Source organism: Canis lupus, chromosome 17 (assembly GCF_011100685.1).
Source record: "Canis lupus familiaris isolate Mischka breed German Shepherd chromosome 17, alternate assembly UU_Cfam_GSD_1.0, whole genome shotgun sequence".
NCBI classification, from domain to species: domain Eukaryota; kingdom Metazoa; phylum Chordata; class Mammalia; order Carnivora; family Canidae; genus Canis; species Canis lupus.
In genome coordinates this window covers 31814496-31834168 of record NC_049238.1, presented here as the reverse complement: position 1 = coordinate 31834168, position 19673 = coordinate 31814496, and the positions used below count along the sequence as shown (strand labels likewise).

The 19673-nt window shown below is 42.4% G+C and overlaps 1 protein-coding gene across 3 annotated transcripts in view; it reads right to left on the bottom strand.

The window, feature by feature from the left end:
* TMEM178A (transmembrane protein 178A) overlaps nucleotides 1-19673 on the bottom strand; it is a 50379-nt gene that overhangs the window by 13675 nt on the left and 17031 nt on the right. Inside the window, exon 1 of one of the 3 annotated variants that reach the window (XM_038561341.1) lies at nucleotides 6596-6858. The exons of the other annotated variants lie outside the window; for them this stretch is intronic. The gene's annotated coding sequence lies outside the window, so the exon portion shown is untranslated. Of the gene's footprint in view, nucleotides 1-6595; nucleotides 6859-19673 lie in introns of those variants that run through there. 3 annotated transcript variants of the gene reach the window in all.

Here is a 19673-nt window from a genome sequence, read left to right as displayed (position 1 = left end):
GTAAAAACCTAAAACATGATATAAAATATTTTTTTAAATAAAAAAAGTATTTATTTATTTGAGAGAGAGAGCAGAGCAGGAGGGAGAAGCAGAGGGAAAGGGAGAAGTAGGTTCCCCAGTGAGCAGGGAGCCCAATATGGGACTTGATCCCAGAACCCTGGGATCATGACCTAAGCTGAAGACAGATGCTTAACCACCTGAGCCACCCAGGCACCCCTGAAATAGTTTTTAAAATCAGGTTTCACTTTTGAATATATTAAAATTGATAAGGATCTAAATTCTTCTAATTGTTTTTCAACATTGAATTTATAGTAACTAAACACAAAACACAGGCAAGGAGAAATGGCCTAAAAGTATACAGATGGCTGGGGGAAATGAACTTAAAATTTTAAGTTAACCCCGATAAATTACATGTGCCTGAACTTGACCCAATCTCAAACTCTCAAACAAGTTGCATCAAAAAGTTCATTCGGAAGTGTGTTATTTGGAAACCAGAAGACACCATTCCATAAAGACAACCTTCAAAGTTGGTGGTTTAGGTGTGATTCAGTCACCAGACAAACCTCAAGAACCTATTTAACTCCAAAGCAGCTGATGTATTTCCTTTTTATTTATTTATTTATTTATTTATTTATTTATTTATTTATTTATTTAATTTTATTGGAGTTCAATTTGCCAACATATAGCATAACACCTAGTGCTCATCCCATCAAGTGCCCCCTTCGGTGCCCGTCACCCAGTCACCCCCATCCCCCCACCCACATCCCTTTCCACCACCCCTTGTTCATTTGATGTATTTCCTTAATAAATTTTACTGACCTAAATTCTGGGTGCCAAGAGAAAGAGTAATATTAAAGGTAGAGAAGAGGGGGGAAAAAGTAGAGATGAGAAAGAAAAAAAACTTTCCCTACCTTTCATGGTTGCATGGCCAGCTCTAGGTACAGTATTTTGAAATGGCAAATATACCCGTTGCTTTATCTGGTGCCTTCTCCTACCCTTCCTCCCAACCTATCCTTTTATTGCATAAATAAATATGGGCTGATTTTTCCCCTGGAATCTTCTGAGTCCCATAATTCAGCCTCAACCCTATGATAATGCTAGCAGCAACTAAAAAGAGAAGAAAAAAATCCTCATAGATACAAATAATTGATGGGAGTTGATGAACTATAGAAATAAAGTGAATTTTTTAGAAATCAGACATTAAAAGGGGGAAATTCACATTTGAGCACAGTCTGTATCATGAGCCCATCTCTGATGTGAAATCACCTTTAGGATTATCTTCTTTAAAGGGTTTCTCACACAGCAGTATTCATTAAGAATTAATGGGTAGCTAGTTAAAAACGTAGATTCCTGGATGGACCCACCCAAAAATGCTCTAAATCAAAAGATTTGGGACGGAGCCAAGAAGCTGAACTTTAACAAACATCCCAAGCAATTCTGAAGCAGGCTGTCCTTGAATCTCACTTCTAGAAACCCTGCCCAAGACACTCTCCGCTTTGGGGAAGATTTTAATTTTTTTTCTTCATGAAACCACAGATTCTCCCAAAGTTCAGAGCTCTTATACTGTACTCTGTGTTTTTTTTCAACATGAGTCCATGGAATCGGTTATGTGGTCTAAGGCATATGAGTTAGGTGTTTACATATAAGTTAGATGTTTATAAGCCATAAAATGCCTGTGCTTGCGAAGAACAAACCATCTGCTATGAGAATACTAGCAGATAATACACTGCAAATGTATTATTATCTTGCATCTATATTTTTCAAAACTGTCATTCCACTTGATAGTCATCCTCAAGCTGACCTTGAGACTCCACGTAATCAGGGAGTGAAGGCTAAGGCAGAGTTTAAGACTAACCCAACATACACGCAGAGCCCACCAGCAAAGACTGGGACTTCTTAGTTCCAGGCAAGTAAGGACATCTCTGTCCATCAGCTTCACATGAAACTAGTCAAGCAGAGGCTTCAGAGGTCACAGATGACAAAGAATACAGACTTTACAGAATTAAAGAAAGATACTTCTTTCTTTAACAACACAAGCTGACAGCAATAATGTAAAACAATAACAAACCCTGAGGAAGAAGAATTTAATTTCTAGAGTTGCTACCTCATATTATTTTAAATACCGTTTTCTTTTTTTAAGATTTTATTTATTCATTTGAGAGATAGCAACAGAGATAGTGACAAAGATAGCAAGAGAGAGCATGAGCAGGGAAGAGAGCAAGAAGCAGACTCCCTGATGAGCAGGGAACCTGACACGGAGCTCGATCTCAGGACCCCAGGGTCATGACCAAAGTCGAAGGCAGATGCTTAACTGACTGAGCCACCCAGGCGCCCAAATACTAGGCTTTCAACAGAAAAGTACAAAACACACAAAGAAACAAGGACATATGGCCCAAGGGTAAGGAAAAAGTCCATCAGTAGAAACTATCATCGAGGAAACCCAGATGTTGGACCTATCTGATAAAGACTTTAAATCAGCAGCTTAAAATATGTACAAAGAACTAAAGGAAATCATATCCAAAGAACTACAGGCAAGTATGAGAATGATGTCTCACCAAAGACAGAATATCAGTAAAGTGACAGAAAGTATAAAAAAAAAAAAAATGACTGAAAAGTCCACTAGAGGAATGGAAGAAATAATCAGCAAACTTGAAGATAGGTCAATTGAGATTGTCCAGTCTAAAGAAAATGAGGAAAAAAGAGTAAAGAAAATAAACAGAGCCACCAAGAACTGTGAGACACCACCAGTCATACCAACGTGAGTATAATGGGAATCCCAGAAAGAAGAAAAGAGAAAAGGGGGCAAAAAGAATATTTGATGAAATAATTGTCAAAAATTCTCCAAATATGATGAAAAACATGCATCCTTATATCTGATGAACTACAAATAAGATAAACTCTATAGTGAGCCACACCCAAACTGAAAGCCAAAGAGAGAATTTTGAAAGAAGCAAGAAAAAAGCAACTTATCACATAGAGGGGTTCCTCAAAAGAGTAGAAGAGATTTCTCATCAGAAACTATGGAAGGCAGAAGGGAGATGATGAATTCAAAGCACTGAAAGAAAGATAATCAGGAATTCTGTATGCAGCAAAGTCATCCTTCAGAAATGAAGGAAAAATAAGGCATTTCCAGCTCAACAAAAACTGGGAGAATAAGTCACTAGTCACTAGATCTGTCCAATAATGAAGACTAAAGGGAATGTGAATGAAATGAAAAGACAGTAACTGAGTCCACTTGAAAAAAAAAAAAAAAAAGACTATTTGTCAAGGTCATGACATGGGTAAACATAAAAGACAGTATAAATGTATTGTGTGTTTTGTAACTTTTTGCCTCCTATCTGATTTAAAAGATATAAAGCATTAACCAATAATTATAAATCTGTGTTGAGGAACATACAACGTAATTTGTATGATAATAACTGTGCAAAGGACAGGAGAGGGAATGGAGCTGTAAAGCAGCAAAGCTTTTATATATAAATTAAATTCAGCTGGTATTAACCCAAACCAGATTGTTATAAATTAAAATGTTAATCGTAATTCACAAATAACCACTAAGAAAATAACAAAAAATATACATAGAAAATAAAACGAAAGGGAATTTAAAAGGTTACTAGAAAACATTTACTTAACAGAAGAAGATAGTACTGGAAAAGTAGAAGAACATACAAAAAAGAGCAAAATGGCAGACCTAAGTCCTCCCTTATGAGGAATTACATTAAATTTAAATAGATTAAACATTCCAATCAAAAGACAGAGATTAGCATTATAAATAAAACAACATGATCCAACTATATGATGTCCACAAAAGACACACTTTAGATTCAAAGACACAAATAAGCTGAAAGTAAAAGTATGGAAAAATATATACTATGCAATCACCAAAAGAGAGATAGGAATGGCTGTCCTAACATCAGACAAAATGAACTTCAAGAAAAAAATATGTTACTAGAGACAAAGACATTTTAGAATGATAAAATGGTCGATCCACTGGGAATTTACAAAATTATAAACAGATATGCACCTACCCATGAACAGAGCCCCCAAAATATGGGAAGCAAAAGCTGAAGGGAGAAATAGACAATTCAACAATAATAGTTGGAAACTTCAATATCTCACCTTCATTTTTTTAAAAGATTTTATTTATTCATGAAAGACTCAGAGAGGGGCAGAGACACAGACAGAGGGAGAAGCAGGCTCCCCACAAGGACTCGATCCCCAACCCCGGAATCACACTGGAACCAAAGGCAGACGCTCAACCGCTGAGCCACCCAGGCGTCCCGTTATCCCACCTTCAAACATGACAAAACAACTAGACAGAAGACCAACATGGAAACAGAAGACCTGATCAACACTTTAAAACAATTAGAGAAATAGCCATCTATAAAACACTCTACCCAACAACAGCAAAATACACATTCTTTTTGAGTGCACATACAGGACAGACCACAAATCTCCAGGAGAGACCACAAATCTCAATAAATTTAAAATTATTAAAGTCATATAGAGTATGTCCTCTAACCATCCTTCAATGAAATTAGAAATCAATAACAGAAGAAAATTTGAGAAACTCACAAATTTATGAAAATTAAGTAACACACTCCTAAACAACCAGTGAGTCAAAAAATAAAATCACAAGAGAAATTTAAAAGCACCTTAGTGAAAACAAACACCAAAATCACAACACACCAAAATTTATGGGATGCCGCTAACATGCTTAGAGGAAAATTTATAGCTGCAAATGCCTACATTAAAAAACAAAGTGTCAAATCAATAACCTGTCAACCTTAAGAAACTAAGGAAAGAAAAGCAAACTAAATCCTAAGCAGAAGAAAAAAGATTATATAATTACAGTATAAATAAATGAAATAGAGAATAGACAAATAGCAAAATCAGCAAAACCAAAAATTAGTACTAAGATTAATAAAATTGACAAGTCTTGGGTGCCTGGGTGGCTCAGATGGTTAATGTCTGCCTTCAACTCAGGTCATGCTCTCCAGGTCCTGGGATCAAGCCCTACGCTGGTCTCCCAGCTCAGGGGGGAGTCTGCTTCTCCCTCTCCCTTTGCCTCCTTCTACCTCCCCCCACCAGCTCGTGCTCTCTCTCTCTCTCAAATGAATAAATAATATCTTTAAAAAACAATAAAAAATAAAATTGAGGGCAGCCCGGGTGGCTCAGCAGTTTAGCGCTGCCTTCAGCCCAGGGCCTGATCCTGGGGACCCGGGATCGAGTCCCATGTTGGGCTCCCTGTGTGGAGCCTGCTTCTCCCTCTGCCTGTGTCTCTGCCTCTCCCCCGCCCCCTCTCTGTGTGTCTCTCACGAATAAATAAATAAAATCTTTTAAAAAATAAAAAAATAAAATTGACAAATCTTTAATTATACTAACCATAATAAAAGGAAGGCTCAAGTAACTAAAATCAGGCATAAAACAGAGGATATTACCAATAATCTTATGGAAAGAAAAAGAAGTTTAAGAGAATACTATGAAAAAATTATATGCCAACAAATTATATTACATAGATGAAGTGGAAAATTTGTAGAATGCCACAAACCACCATAAGTGGCTCAGGAAGAAAAAGAAAATCTGAATAGATCTATAATAGGTAGAAATTGAGTTAGTAAATAATTTATTAAAAATCTTCCAGTGATGGGGCATCTGGCTGGCTTAGTCAGTAGAGCATGCAACTCTTGACCGAGGGGTTGTGAGTTTGAGCCTCACCTTGGGTATAAATTACTTAAAAATAAAATCTTTAAAAAAGAAATATTCCAATGAAGAAAAGTCCAGGACCATATGTCTTCACAGGTAAATTTTACCAAATATTTTAAAAATTAATAATCATTCATAAAACATTAAAAAAAAGAATTCCCAAATCAATGTAGAAGGCCAGTATTATTCCCGAAACAAAACCCAAAAACATCACAAGTAAAGAATAATTGAAAATATTCCTTATGAAGAGGTATGCAAAAATCCTCAACAAACACTGGCAAACTGAATTCAGCAATATATAAAAAGGATTGTACATCATGACCAAGTGGGATTGATGTCATGAATGTAAAATTGTTTCAACATATGAAAATCAATTCATATAATTGACCTTGCCAATGGAATAAAGCACAGAAACCACAAATTCATCTCATAGATGCAAAAAAAGCCTTTGACAAAATCTATTTGATACTCATCCACAACCACATGAACCACATTAAGAAAAAGAAAAGTATGATTCCTTCCATTAAGTAGGTAGAAAAATCCGAAGTTCAGAGATGTTAAGTAACTAGCCTGAGGCCATAATATTGCAAAGTAGTAACACATGTACTGTTCCCCAAACTTTGCATACTACTCGCTCAGGAAAATTCAAAATCCTTAATCTTTTGAAGTGCATCTTAATTGTCAGTGGTTAGAACTGTCGTTAGTAAGCAAACTATCGATTTGAAGTGAAAAAACGCATTTTATCAATTTAGTAACAACATACGCTCTTGTGGAAACAAAGCTGATTACGAATTGAGACAATTACGAATTGTCTATATATTATCCATGCTTCCCAATAACGTTATCTGGCGCCTGCTTGGGCTCCGGGGGTGACTGGGTGACTGCATCCTACCTGCATCGCACAGAGGCTGCCCAGTGCTGGGAACGGGGTGTGGACTGGGGCTGCCCCTAGGACACCCCCGCTAGGGACGTGCATGGCTCCTTTCACATCGCTGCGGGGCTCCCGGGGCTCACGGCCTCAGCCCCTTGCTGGGAACAGGTAGGATCCCGGGAGGAAGAGCCGCAGAAAGGAGGTAGGCAGGGGGCCAGGGCTCCCTTGCTTCCCCGGGGGCATCCGGGCTGCCAGGAGTGAGGTAAGCTGCGCTCGGAGCCAAATTACCTTTCCTTCCCACTAGGCTCCCAGGCTAAATTTAAACTGCCAAGCGCTCTGAAATGAGCCGAGAAAGGAGGTGTGGAGGGTGGCTAGGTCTGGACTGTGCGGTTACAGGGTAACAGGCTGCATTCAACAAGCCGCGGCCTGCGGCCCGGGGTGAGCCCAGGGCATCTCAGCGGAGTTGGCAAGCGCTCCTGCGCTCCATTCCCTGGACAGACGATTAGAGACTCGAGGCAGAATCAGAGACGGCGGGAGCCGGACAGACCAGCAGCAGACTGAGGCCGGCCTTAGCTCTTTGATGCTCTTGTTCTCGAGCACTTGTTCTGCTGCCATAGCAGAAAGTCCAATAGACCCGAAGGGGTGAGTATATTACGAAGGTCTGGCTTCCTACAGCATACACTTCAAACTGACAAAATGAAACTTGACAAAAATCACACAGGAAAAGACCTGGAGTTGCTTGACAGCTTGCCAAAGGCGAATTAGGTCCTTTATGATGAAAAGACCAGTGTGCGCATCTAACGTGGATGGCGGTAAAGACGGACGTTCCATGCAATGTTGTGTTAAAGAGTGATACTGTGAAAATCCACAAGGAGGCATTAGATTCAAATTTTTTTCAAAGCCATGCATGCAAACTTTGAAATTAACTGGCTTTCTGGGCATAGAGAGCAATGAATCTGGCTCCCTGCAAAGGAACACAAAAAGCATGAGCTCATAGCACCAGATGGCATCACACAATGGGGCGAAGAAACACGCAGAGGGTTGAAAAGAACAAGTTGTGATCTATATTTAGTGATTAATTAGCTTCTTAAAGGGCCAAGCAGAGCCACTTTAATGATGATATAAACCACAGAAGAAGATACATAAATATGCCGCATGGAGGTTAGGCATGGGTCTGGTGAATTTCTATTGTTTCTGGTGCTTAGACAGATGAATCAAATTCTAAGCTGGGTTACAGAAACCCATACCCTAGGTGAAATGAGGGAGAAACGTGAGAAACAGCAGAAGATGCTGTAAAAAGTCACGGTACCAGTCAATGATGAGGCAATGTGTGTGGTGGCTAAAGGCCTTGCTCTCGGACAGACTTGGATTTGAATCCTGGCTGTGTGACTTCTGGCAGATCACTTAACCTCTCTGAGCCTGTGTTCCCTCATCTGTAAAAGAGGGGAAAGAGCAGCAGATAGTGTGTGCTGTTATTGTGAGGAATGAAAGAGTTCACTCAAGGACTTAGCATGGGATACAGCCCGCCGAAGAACTCGATGACTGTCAGCATTTGGTTATGAAATATTTCTTGGCACCTACTCACATTTACCACACAGAACTATTGCCACACGCTAGGAGTCCGCACCCTCAATGTGCTTCACAGATTAAGCCAGGTGTACAGAGAGATAAACAGACGTGTGCAACAGCTGCCTAAACAGTGGTCTAACCAAGGGCTCTGGCGTGTTCTCTCCACTCATGCTCAGTGCAAAACTCCCATCACTTCACTCCCGGATTGTTGGCCAACTGGCCTCCTTGCCACTCTTCCCTCCACCCTCCAACCCACCCTCATGCCACTGTTGGATAAATCTGCTGTGTGAAGATCTAGAGCCTCTGGAGCCTCGGTGGCCCATCTGTAATGCAGAATATGAAAGCCTTTAAGATTTTTGCTATATCCACCTACCATTTACAGTATCACATACTTAATGTGTTTCTTTAAATTGATTACTATAAGTGGGACCCAGTTTTACTGCCCATAAGGTAATTATGTCTTTATTGTAGAATTATGTATTTATTTTAAAATAAAGTACCCAGCACACAGTAAATGCCACATAACTGTCTCTTAAATAGCTTTAATGCTGGGCTAATGTACCAACCTCCACACTTGGGCAAACAGAAGATGAGAAAAAGCAGGGGAGCAGAGGGTAGTCCCCAAGAGCAGTAAAGCCTGAGGTTTCCATCATCTGGCTCTAGCTTGCCTCTATCCAAGAACATACCATTGGCTTCCCTGTAATGAAACCCAGGCTCTCAACCCGTCATTTATCCCTGTTCCCTCCCACTCCCAGCTCACTGATGCTCACTGTATCTGGTGCCCAGGGCTAGCTCCACCCCTCCCAGGTATGTGCCTTGGCAGAGTCAGCCCATTTCTTTGTAGAGCCATACGGCCATCACCTTGGCATAACCTCAAACCTCCTAAGCCCCTCCAGGTTCAATGCCTTCATACAAAATGCCTTCTCGAAGGAACACAGCAGTGCATGCCCCTAACTCCGTTCTCTGGCTTTGTTGTGATGTCAGAGGCTGAGCCTCCCAATCTGGCTCCCGATTCCTCAGTCTTTTCCTAATAGATCAGAAAGTCTGCCTCCCTTGGCGTGTCCCAAGTTCCTGAAGAACTGAGGCTGTGACTTCTTTCTGGATCCCTGATGTTTAAGAGCTATGGCAGCAACAGTTGCTGACAACGGCAGTGTAATTGTTGCTTCGGGTTCTCCGCCAGATGAAAGGGTCAGTGAACAGTCTGCACTGTTTCCTAAAACATTTCAAAGGCAACTTGGAATTCCATAACTGGCCCACAGGCAGAAAAATGAAGAGCTGTTTCCCACCAGCTCTACCTGCACACATCCCGGTCTGAAAGGAAAGATCCATCCTGGGGTCACAGGGAAGGGTAGCTGTCATGTCCTCATCAAAGGGATTTAATTTCAGAGGGAATCAGGTGCTAAGCAGACAAAAAGATTTTTTTCGTCACCTCCTTTAAAGGATGTGAACAGCCCTCCCTTAGGTAAATAAACCAAATACAGTGAGTTTAGCAGCCTAACACTGACTTTTAAGCCTCAAATGGCCGAAACCAATCCTGAAGTCAAGCCTCAAGGGCAAACCCATCACCATGTCTCCAGAATTGAGAGGAGAAAGGGACAAAATTAGTGACCGTAGAGTGGCATTGTCCAGTAGAAATATAGAGAATTTGCAAGGCATAGAGAGAATTTTAAATTCTCTAATAGCCACGCTATAAAAGTAAATAGGTAAGATTAAGTGTATTATATTTTAATTTAACATACAGTCAGTGTCTTGAAAATTATTAGTGAGATGTTTTTACATTTTACTTTTTTAGTAATCTCTACACTCAATGTGGGGCTTGAACCCACTACCTTGAGATCACAAGTCCCATACTCTTCCGACTGAGCCAAAGAGGCGCCCCTATTAGCTGAGATATTTTACATACATTTTTCACACTAAATCTCTGAAACCTGGTGTTTTCCACTTATAGCACAGATCCTTCCCTGTAAGTCTCATCCCAAATGCTCAAGGGTCTCATGTGGCTAGTGGCCACTGTATAGGAGAAAGTTCCAGATGAAGGTGAATAAGACTCCAAATACAGTAAAAGCAACTGAGAGCAAGTGTTTAACCTAGGAAGCGCCTGAGAGGTGTGAAAGTTGTTCCATGTTTCGACTCTCTCTCCACAACATACTACCTTGTTCTGCTATCCTTGTTTCTTATTAGTAATGGAGAATCAGCTTCTCACTTGTGTGAAATTGTATCTGTGTTCACTCTATATTCTCTGGGAAGCAAAACAGCTTGGATTTGCACGCTGGCTTCCCCACTCCCTAGCTGGGTGTCCCTAGCAAGCTTCTTAACCTCTCTGGGCATCAGTTTCCTCAGCTGTAATATATGGACAGGGGTAGTCCCTTTATCTCAGAGGAGGATTAAAAGAGACAGATCATACTGTTACTGTTAGCTTCCATCCTCATTGTCATTATTATTATTACTACTACTGCTACTGCTACTTTATTTATCTGCACAAACCCAGACAACTGGATTATTCCTAAAAGGCAAGACTCTGGTGAGTTCTTTGTACTGTAAACACATGATCTCTAGGGGCCAAAGAGGGGAGGGTTCAATGACAGCCTGACAGATACTGCAGGGGGAGCAAACATCATCACAGGAAGTTGAAAAGGCAGGGGGTAGGGATGGTCAGTGGAGCAAACCAGAAAGAACAGTGCTCAGACAAGCATGATCCCGGGCACGAGTGGAAACTGTCATGGGGTTAAGGCGGTGATGACCACCAGTTGGCTGAATTCATTTTTAAATTTCCCTCAATGTAGTTATTATGTCATAGCTATAATAAAAAGTAATACAATTTTGAAAAATCAAAACCAGGGATTCTCCACTTCTCAGAACCATCATGGTACACAGTTGGCGATTCACTGGTAGGACAGGGATTCATGATTGGAGATTAAAGAGGATGGGATCTTACGTGGCTTACGGGGGGAGTGTGCTCTGCTTCTCTCTCCCTGCCTTTACCTTCTCTCTCAGCAGGAGATAGGTTCTATTCCTTCTCCGCTCATAGTTGCCAATGTGGGCAGGGCGAAGATGATTATGCCATTGGCAAGAAGGCAGCCACGGGCAAGAACCGACAGCCTATCCCATATCTTCTTCCCAGGCCCTGACTCATGTGAAACCAAATCCAGCTATTGGCTCTGTGGATGCTCCAACTAGTACCCTGTGGTATTTTCCTCCCCTCGGGGGATACCGTGTAACAGGGACAGACCAACAGTTGTTGCTGGTTACTCTTGGCTCTGGTCATGACAGGCTGACCTCAGAGAGATCAATACAGTTCGAACAAAGCCTGTTTTAATACAGTAACATGAATCTAAAGCTGTTGTTAATATACACCTGAAATTCAAATCCTCTGGATTCTGGATGATGTCCAGTCAGTGTAGGAAGCAAATCTAAGCTTTATTCACTCTTCAGTATGACTTCTTCAGTTAGTATAGACATCAATGAATAGGACTTTTTCTAATTGGAAGATTAAACCTGTATACTCCTAAATATTGGGAGAAACTTGGGAATATGAGTTTTTTCTACATTGAATATGTGCTTATGAGAAGCAGCATGCAAGAGTATAAAGGAGAGGGTGCCTGGGTAGTGGCTCAGTCAATTAAGCATCTGTCTTCGACTCAGGTCATGATCTCAGAGGGAGGGGGTGTCCCTGCTCAGTGGGGAGCCTGCTTCTCCCTCTCCACTTGCCTCTTCCCCCACTCATGCTCTCTCTCTCTCTCAAATGAATAAATAATTTTTATTAAAGTGTAAAGGAGAATATTGGCTTTGGAACCAGCTGACTTAGAGCAATACACTCAACCACTCTGAGTCTCCATTTCCTCATTTGTAAAGTCTTACAGCATTGTTATGAGGACCGAATGAGATAACATATGTCAAGTGTCCTAACAGTGCCTGGTCCATGGAGACAGTGTCCATTCACACACTCTTCCTGCTCTCTTTATAAGTAGGACCAGTGAAGTGTGAGTCCTGACCCAAGGGACTGTGGTATGTGTAATTACATCCTCACTTCCAGCATTTGGGAAAAAATTAAGGGCCAAGTATCAGTGTAAAATCAGGGACCACCAAAGTCAATCATCTCATCATTTATTCTTTCTTTCACTCATTCATTAATTCATTCATTCAACCAACATTTATTGAGGGAGTGTCTTTTAGACGAGGACCTACTTTCTGAATCTAGAATATGGTTCCACAAAAATGAAAAACTAACAACTTGAAACCCATGACTGTGAAACAGGGAGGGTGGAAGGAGGGATAGAGGGATAGAGAAAGAGAGAGAGAGAGATCTCCCACCTGCCACATGGGGACCCATAAACTCTGATGGCTTTAGCAGTTTCCCAAAAACTCAGAAAAGAGCAGCTTACTGGAGAAAGACTGCCCATTTTGGAGAGGGCTGGCTGTGTTTCAGGGCAAATTATCCTTAAAAACAATGCACTCTTGGCCCATTCCAGGTGGCTTGATAGAATCTTTCTAATTGAGCTACACTTTCAGAAGTTTGTTTCCTCTATGAAAATGAACCCTGGATCAAGCTGAATTGACTAATTACTAGTGTATATGGAGATTAGGAAAGCAATGTTTGGTAGAGCTAATTTATGATGGTATAGACAAGGGTAATAGCTCTGCTCAAACTGTGAAAAAATTTAAACATATTTGCTACCATGAACAATGTTCTTGTGTCCCCTTCACCAGATGGGCTGCTGGATTTATGATGAGACGTGTCACAGATACATATCAAGATAAATGGAAACTAGGAGCCCTTTAGAGCCAGCCTTCAGGAACTATAGAGAGCGCCTGTTCTATTGCTGGCTCGATAATTGATAGAGTTGTACTCCTGGGCTTTGGTAGGCTATTGAAATCAATTTCAAAAAACAATATAAATTGATTTGAAACAATATTTTCAACTTTTTCTAAGTAATGATCAAGCCTAAGCCATGATCAAGCACAACTGACAAGTCTGATTTCATTTCCTTTCCCTTCTCCCGCCTGGTCATAGTTAGGTGACCTGGCGGACACCAGAGACAAGAAGTGAAAGGGGATGAAATCTCCAAATTGAATGAATTATCAAGGATTCACTGCAATAAGAAGAGAGGATGGCACTCGCCACCTTCCAGAGGCAAGAAACTTATGTTAGGAAGAAGACAAATCCCAAAGCCATTTGCAGCAGCGGTAGGAAGATGGCAGTTTGGGCGAGACCCCCTGCCTTTGGCAGCCTTTCCCACTATTTCCCGTGAGTGCTGGTTCCTCTAGCAGCTCCACAGGCATCCCTAAGTCATGACAGAAATCTGTAGCCAGACAAGCACACTTGTGAGACCACTAGAGTTGCTTTAGTGTGGTTATAGGAAAATGATAAGCATGCTTTTATTTATCATGTAGTATGTCATGCTATGTACAGAATGTCTCACCACACATCCTTGTAAGTCACATAAGGAAGACATTCTGTTCCTTTTACAAAAAAGAACAAGGTACAGGGATGCCTGGGTGGCTCAGCGGTTGAACACCTGCCTTTGGCCCAGGGTATGATCCTGGAGTCCTGGGATCAAGTCCCACATGGGGCTCCCTGCATGGAGCCTGCCTCTCTCTCTGTGTCTCTCATGAATAAATAAATAAAAATTAAAAAAAAAAAAGAACAAGGTACAGATCACTGAAGCGGCTTGCCCACGCCACATAACTAAATAGCTGTGATAATAATTTACTGAAGCCTTGCTATATACCACGCTCTATGCTCAAAGTTTTACTCACATTTCCCTCATGGGATAGGTTCTATCATTACCTCTGTTTTAAAGAGGAGGAAACTAAAGCTCAGTGAGTTTAAATAAACTGTCTGAAGGCCTACGGCTAACAAGTGACAGAGCTGGTATTGAATTTGCATCTCCCTCCAATGCCAATCTCAGATATCTTAACAGACTTTGTCAGATGAGAATCACTATGACTACACCTGATGATGCCTAATTAGTCCTCTTAAAGGGACAAGCATAAAGCAGGCTGGCATATGGCATTGCGATTATCACAATACTCTTTCTCTATTTCCATCCCCTTTGCTCTCACACTGCCCTCTCCCCACAAGGAAACAGAAAGACTCAAAGAAACCACTGTCGAAAGCTCTGCAGGCAAAGATTTCTTCCCCTGCTTGCTGAGGAGGTGGTCAGGTGCCTAAAACCCCTGACTAAGGCTGAGGAAAAACAGGAGGAGGGGCACAGGAGTAGCAGAGGAGAAAGAACAAGTGGGTGGGGATGGGGGGAGGACCACGGAGGCTAGAGATTGCATGTCTCTGTAACCCCAGAGCCCAGGACACACCTGAGCCCCAGACTGGCGGGTTGGCATTCAATACCTAAAGTGAAGATAGGAAGGGAAAACCTCCCCCTCCCCCTTGACCAAGTTGGAACTGCCATCCATTTGGGAATCTCTGCGTAGGGAGAGAGGGCCCGCCCTCACAGATGCACACTCCAAAGTGGAGTCCCCATTCCTCCTCCTCCCAGGACTCACCCACCTACCCACACAGTTCCAACCACTAAAATAACCATCAGGTGCCTGAGCCAAAAATACAAACATACTTCTAGTCCAGTTCCAATGACATCGTGAAGCAGAGCTGTACCTCTCTTTCTGACCTCCTGTGCTGATCCCCTGCAGTCATAAGAAGCCTCTTCAGAGGACACGGAGAGGAGAGGACAAGATAACTCACAAATGGTCCAGAGCTGCACCTCACCCCTGATCCTGTTGAATCTCATCACACACGCGCCCCACCACATTCCAGCCCACACCTCATCAGAACATGCCCACACAATGTTTCCAGCCCTAATTTTACATCAGGCAGCATGAATGACACAGACAGCCAGACAGGGAAAAAAAAAAGTGCCAATAAGCGGTTTTGCTAAGCATCACTTCAATCCTCTGTTTGAGAATATAATATTTAGAACCGGGGAGAAGGCAGGGTCCATGAGAATCACAAAAATTAAAGACTAATGCCCAGCTCCCCCACTTCACCCTGTGGGGCCAGCCACCCTGCCCCCTCTCCCCCACAGCTGGGGGCAGGAGGTGGGGTGGCTGTGCAGACCCGGAGCCTCTTATCTGCTCCTCGCCCTGCCCCCAAGCCCAGTGCTCAGTGAGGCCTCCCCTTCAGCTACCAGCTCAGCCGTAGCACATTAGCATTCCTGACACTCCCCACAACCCAAGGGGAAAACTTCCAGCTGCCTTGTACTTAAGCATCACCCTCGGCACCAGAAGCCTGAGCCTGTGCATAATTGACAAGGAATATGTTGATAAGGAATGGGACTGTTCCAAGTTTCTGAAGGATAACTAGGTAATTAAAAGGAAAACCTAATTTAAGAAAATCCTGGAGAAAATTTTTTTTCTTTTAACTCTGGCAACATCCTTTCTGGATTATTCTCCTTTGCCAGAAGACTTCTGTTTTGCCTTTGTTGGGTTTTCAAAGCCTAGGGCAAGATATCCAAGGTTCCAGGGACCCCAATGTTTTCGGCCTCTTCAGGGGGGATGACTTTAAAAAGCCTTAGACTAGAAGTGGAAGGACCACCTGTTAGCTTGAAAGGCTCCTGAGTACCTGTGTTTCCCAGTCTTGGCACCTAAAGGTGACTTCCTACCCACGGCTTGGCACGGTGCCCTCTGAGGGCCCTGGCACCTTGGCCAACAGCCGTGCCCACTTGCGTAGGGCAAGCAAATAGACCGGAAGGACACAATTAATTGCCAGGGGCACAAATGTGCGGAGATGAATTCAGCCTCTGAAGCGTTCCCTGCCTCTGGCTGCACGTCTTTGCTGCCTGACTGGTTTAAGACCACACGATAAGCCAGTGAGCTGCCCAAACGCAACCTCAGACACACAAAGAAACACGTGGGGCTTCACAACAGTGCACCAGGAGGTCCATCACTTCTTAGTAGACAGCCTGGACCCTGCCCTGCCCTTCATTCCACATCGCCTCCTGCTCCGGGAGGCCGGCTGAGCATTCAGTGATGGCCCTGCCACCTGCTACCTTTATAAAAATATTCTCTGAGTCTTACTTTATATGTAAAGTGGGGCTGTTACTATTGATTCCATATAGGATTCCAAGGACTATAACAGAGCAGACACTGTCATACGTGACCGACTACCTTTTGTCCGCAGGTCCTGTACAGCCCACTAGGTCACATCTAACCGAACTGGTCTTAGTCAGCCTGAATCGTTGAAGTTTGTTTAACCTCAGATGTCGGACATTGTGATTTTTCCCCCCAGTTTTGGATTCAATCCCACCTGTAACGTGAATGAAAACAAAGAGAGGCTCTACCCTCAGAGAGCTTAGCGTCTACTGAGCAACACTGGCATTACTGAAATAATAGCACAAGTCAATGTCAGATGACAACTCTGACATAGAGGAGAACACAGGGCTCTGAAACCATAGAACAGGATGCCTGAGCCATGAGGGGAAGGTGGAGGCAGTCCATCAAGGCTGGGTTCTCAAGAATAGGCAGGAATATCCTTGTGGAGCAGAAGCAAGGGCATAGACAGGGCTGGGAAGAGGAAGATGTGTGGTGCTGGGGTACAGAGTGGGGGCAGGTGTCAAAAAAGACACTGCTGGAAAGGAAAGTGGGGCTAGACCATGGGAAGCCTGAAGCTCATTATTATAAGCCTCATTGGAAGTCACCACAGATTATAAATGATCAGAATTGATGATGTGATCGGAATTGATTGTTTTGGTTTGTTTTTGACACAAACAAGCAAAAAACACTTCCCTATTGCCTTAGCGTGGAGAACGGATTGGAGGGGGCCAGGAGTCACATACGTGATGGAAATACAAACAGGCTGCCTCAGGACTGCCCAGAGAAGCACACTCCCCGTGAGGGGGAGTCAGAGAAGTCATCCTAGAGTGAATTTTAAAACTGAGTCTGAGTCAGCCAGGTCATGGGTGGTGACACTAGGGGAAGGAACAGACATTCCAGACCCAAGAAGAGTAAAAGCAAAAGTGCAGAGATAAGGAGCGTTTCCAGGGACTGCCAGGATGGAGGTTCAGGGTTGCAGAGCATGAAGTGGAGAGAAAGGAGGATAAAGAGCCCAGAGGGGAGGCTGGCAGAGAACAGGCAGCCCAGTGCCGTTCCCCCCACGGCCAGGCCTCCTCCGGGAAGTTATCAGGAGCCACAGAAGGGTTTAAGCAGGCCAGCGATATGATCAAGTTTTATTTCAGATACATGATCCTATCAGCAGGGAAAAAAAGGGATATGAGGACAGATGAGAGTCGGAAAGAGGAGTTAACTACAAGCTTGGGCATCCACACGTTAAAATACTATGCATATATTAAAAATGATGAAAATTGCAAAATTCTTGTGGCTTAACACTGGATACAAAGCAGTATACACTGTGTTGTTTCAAATATGTCTTTGTGTATATATTTGACTGGACGAAAAGAAATCAAACTTTCACAGGCCTATTTAACTAAGTTGCAGGGTTATAAGTGATTTTTGTTTTCCTCTGCAGTTTTCTGCATTTTTCACAATGAGCACACGTTTGTGAAAGTTCATAAGAAGACAAATGTAAAGATTTAAACAACATAATTATGTCAGCATGAATGGTCCAATCAAACTGGTAGTGAAGATTTACATTTGGCTAGTGCCTGATATCCAGTGACCCTAAATCTCAAGCCACACGATAATATCATTCTCTCTGTATTCACAGAGAGGAAAATTAAAAAGGGGGAGGCAAAACTGATTCATTTAACATGATACAAAGGGCTAGAGGCAGAGCAGATAGGAACTAGGTAGATGTGTATACACTCTTGAGTTGGTTCAATTCTTTTTGCTGAGAAATTGTTTGAATAGAGCAGATCATGCACAATCCAATAATTAAGATAGCCAAAATAATTAGAAACAGTCCAACAGACTGCATGATTAGCAGCCCAAATCAATAAAGAAGAAGTCAATCTGAAGCCTTGGATAAATAAGGCCGTGGGCTATACTGTTACAGAGACCATAATTCCAGAATCCCAAGATCAAGAATGACAGTCTTTTTCTCGAAGTGAAGAGGGGTCAGCATGAGTAGCAGAAGGTGCCTCCAGACTGTTCCCATAGTCACCCACACTGATTGTTAAAAAGGAGGAAAAAAATAACATAGGTGGCACACAATTGTGGCACACTTAACTACCGTGCCGAAAAGGATGACACAGACAGTCCCATTGGTCTAATCACTGGTGGTCTCCTGGCTTTTTCCCCCACACCTCCCTATCACCCTCGGGAGTTACCTAAACATAAAATTAATTAATTAATTAGTTTACATCAGAAAAGCTTGAAGAAACCCAGCAGTATTTTTTAATATGGCTCCTATAGCCTAAAGCAACATTCTTGGCTTTGTTGCATGGGTGAGGTGAGATTATGAGGAGGGAGGATGGGAGATGTAGGAGGTTTCCCAAAATTGCCAAGCTTGCAAGATCAAACAAGTGCAAATTAGTCAGTGTCCAAATATATGCTGAAATGGAAGCTACTGTACTTTGCAAACTAATAAAGTGGCATTTCCATGTAAATACACAGCAAATGAATCGCCAATTTACATTTTCTTAATCTGCGACAAGTGGTCTGGAGGATCAATAGGATGACAATTAACTAGGAGTTCAGCATCCATGGGTCCTAATTCAGCCTTGCCACTGCCAATCCCCTGTATCTGCTTTATCTAAAGGAGGCAGAAATGGGCTGTCATGGTACAGAATGGCCGGCAAGCCAAGGCTGTGAACCGGAATGACTGTGTGGGATGCCCTACAAAGGAGATCTGGCCGTGTCTGTCGATCATCCGGACACTCTCACAGGTCTGTCCATCTGTCCTCTCAGTGACCTCTTTCTATTTCTGAGCCCTCTTGGCCTTCTTGCCCTGTCACCATTCTTGATTTCTCTGGAGGAAGAATGGTCACAAACTTTACAGCGTTCAGTAAGTAGTACTTCAGACTATAGTTCTGCAAAATTTGCTCCTTGCAACACAGAAGAACCCCCAAAAGCCTACAGCAATGACAACCAAGTCCCGCAGTCTTCACTCACAGGAGTCCCTCCTGAAACCTCACCTACAGGTTCTTGCGCTAACTTCAGGCCTAATTCCTACGTGCTTCATCTACAGCCCTGTGTTCTAGCCCATTAGAAACAGCAAAGTGGGATATATAAAAGGGAAGCTAGAGGCAGGCAACAGAAGAAAAAGGAAGAGATATTTAGAAAAACAGCAAGCATTAAAACAAAAAATCAGAGAAAGCACAATTTCTTTGAAGAATAGTAGACTATGTTATTTAGTTTTGAGGCACATAGTTCTACACACCTCTGCATTCTCTAAGGGTACCTAAGTATTATGTCATCGTTCATAATGATAACCTGAATCATTATGCAAAAGCTAAATTTAGAGCTCTCTGTTTCAGAGGGCAGGGGTGTGCATAATGCATTGAATAAATACATCCACCCATTAAGATGCACAGAAAGGTAGGTTTTAGCTATCTGGAAAACTCACTCTGACTTCCTGACACTCTAAATAAATCATAAAATGTAGTAATTTGGAAAACTCTTA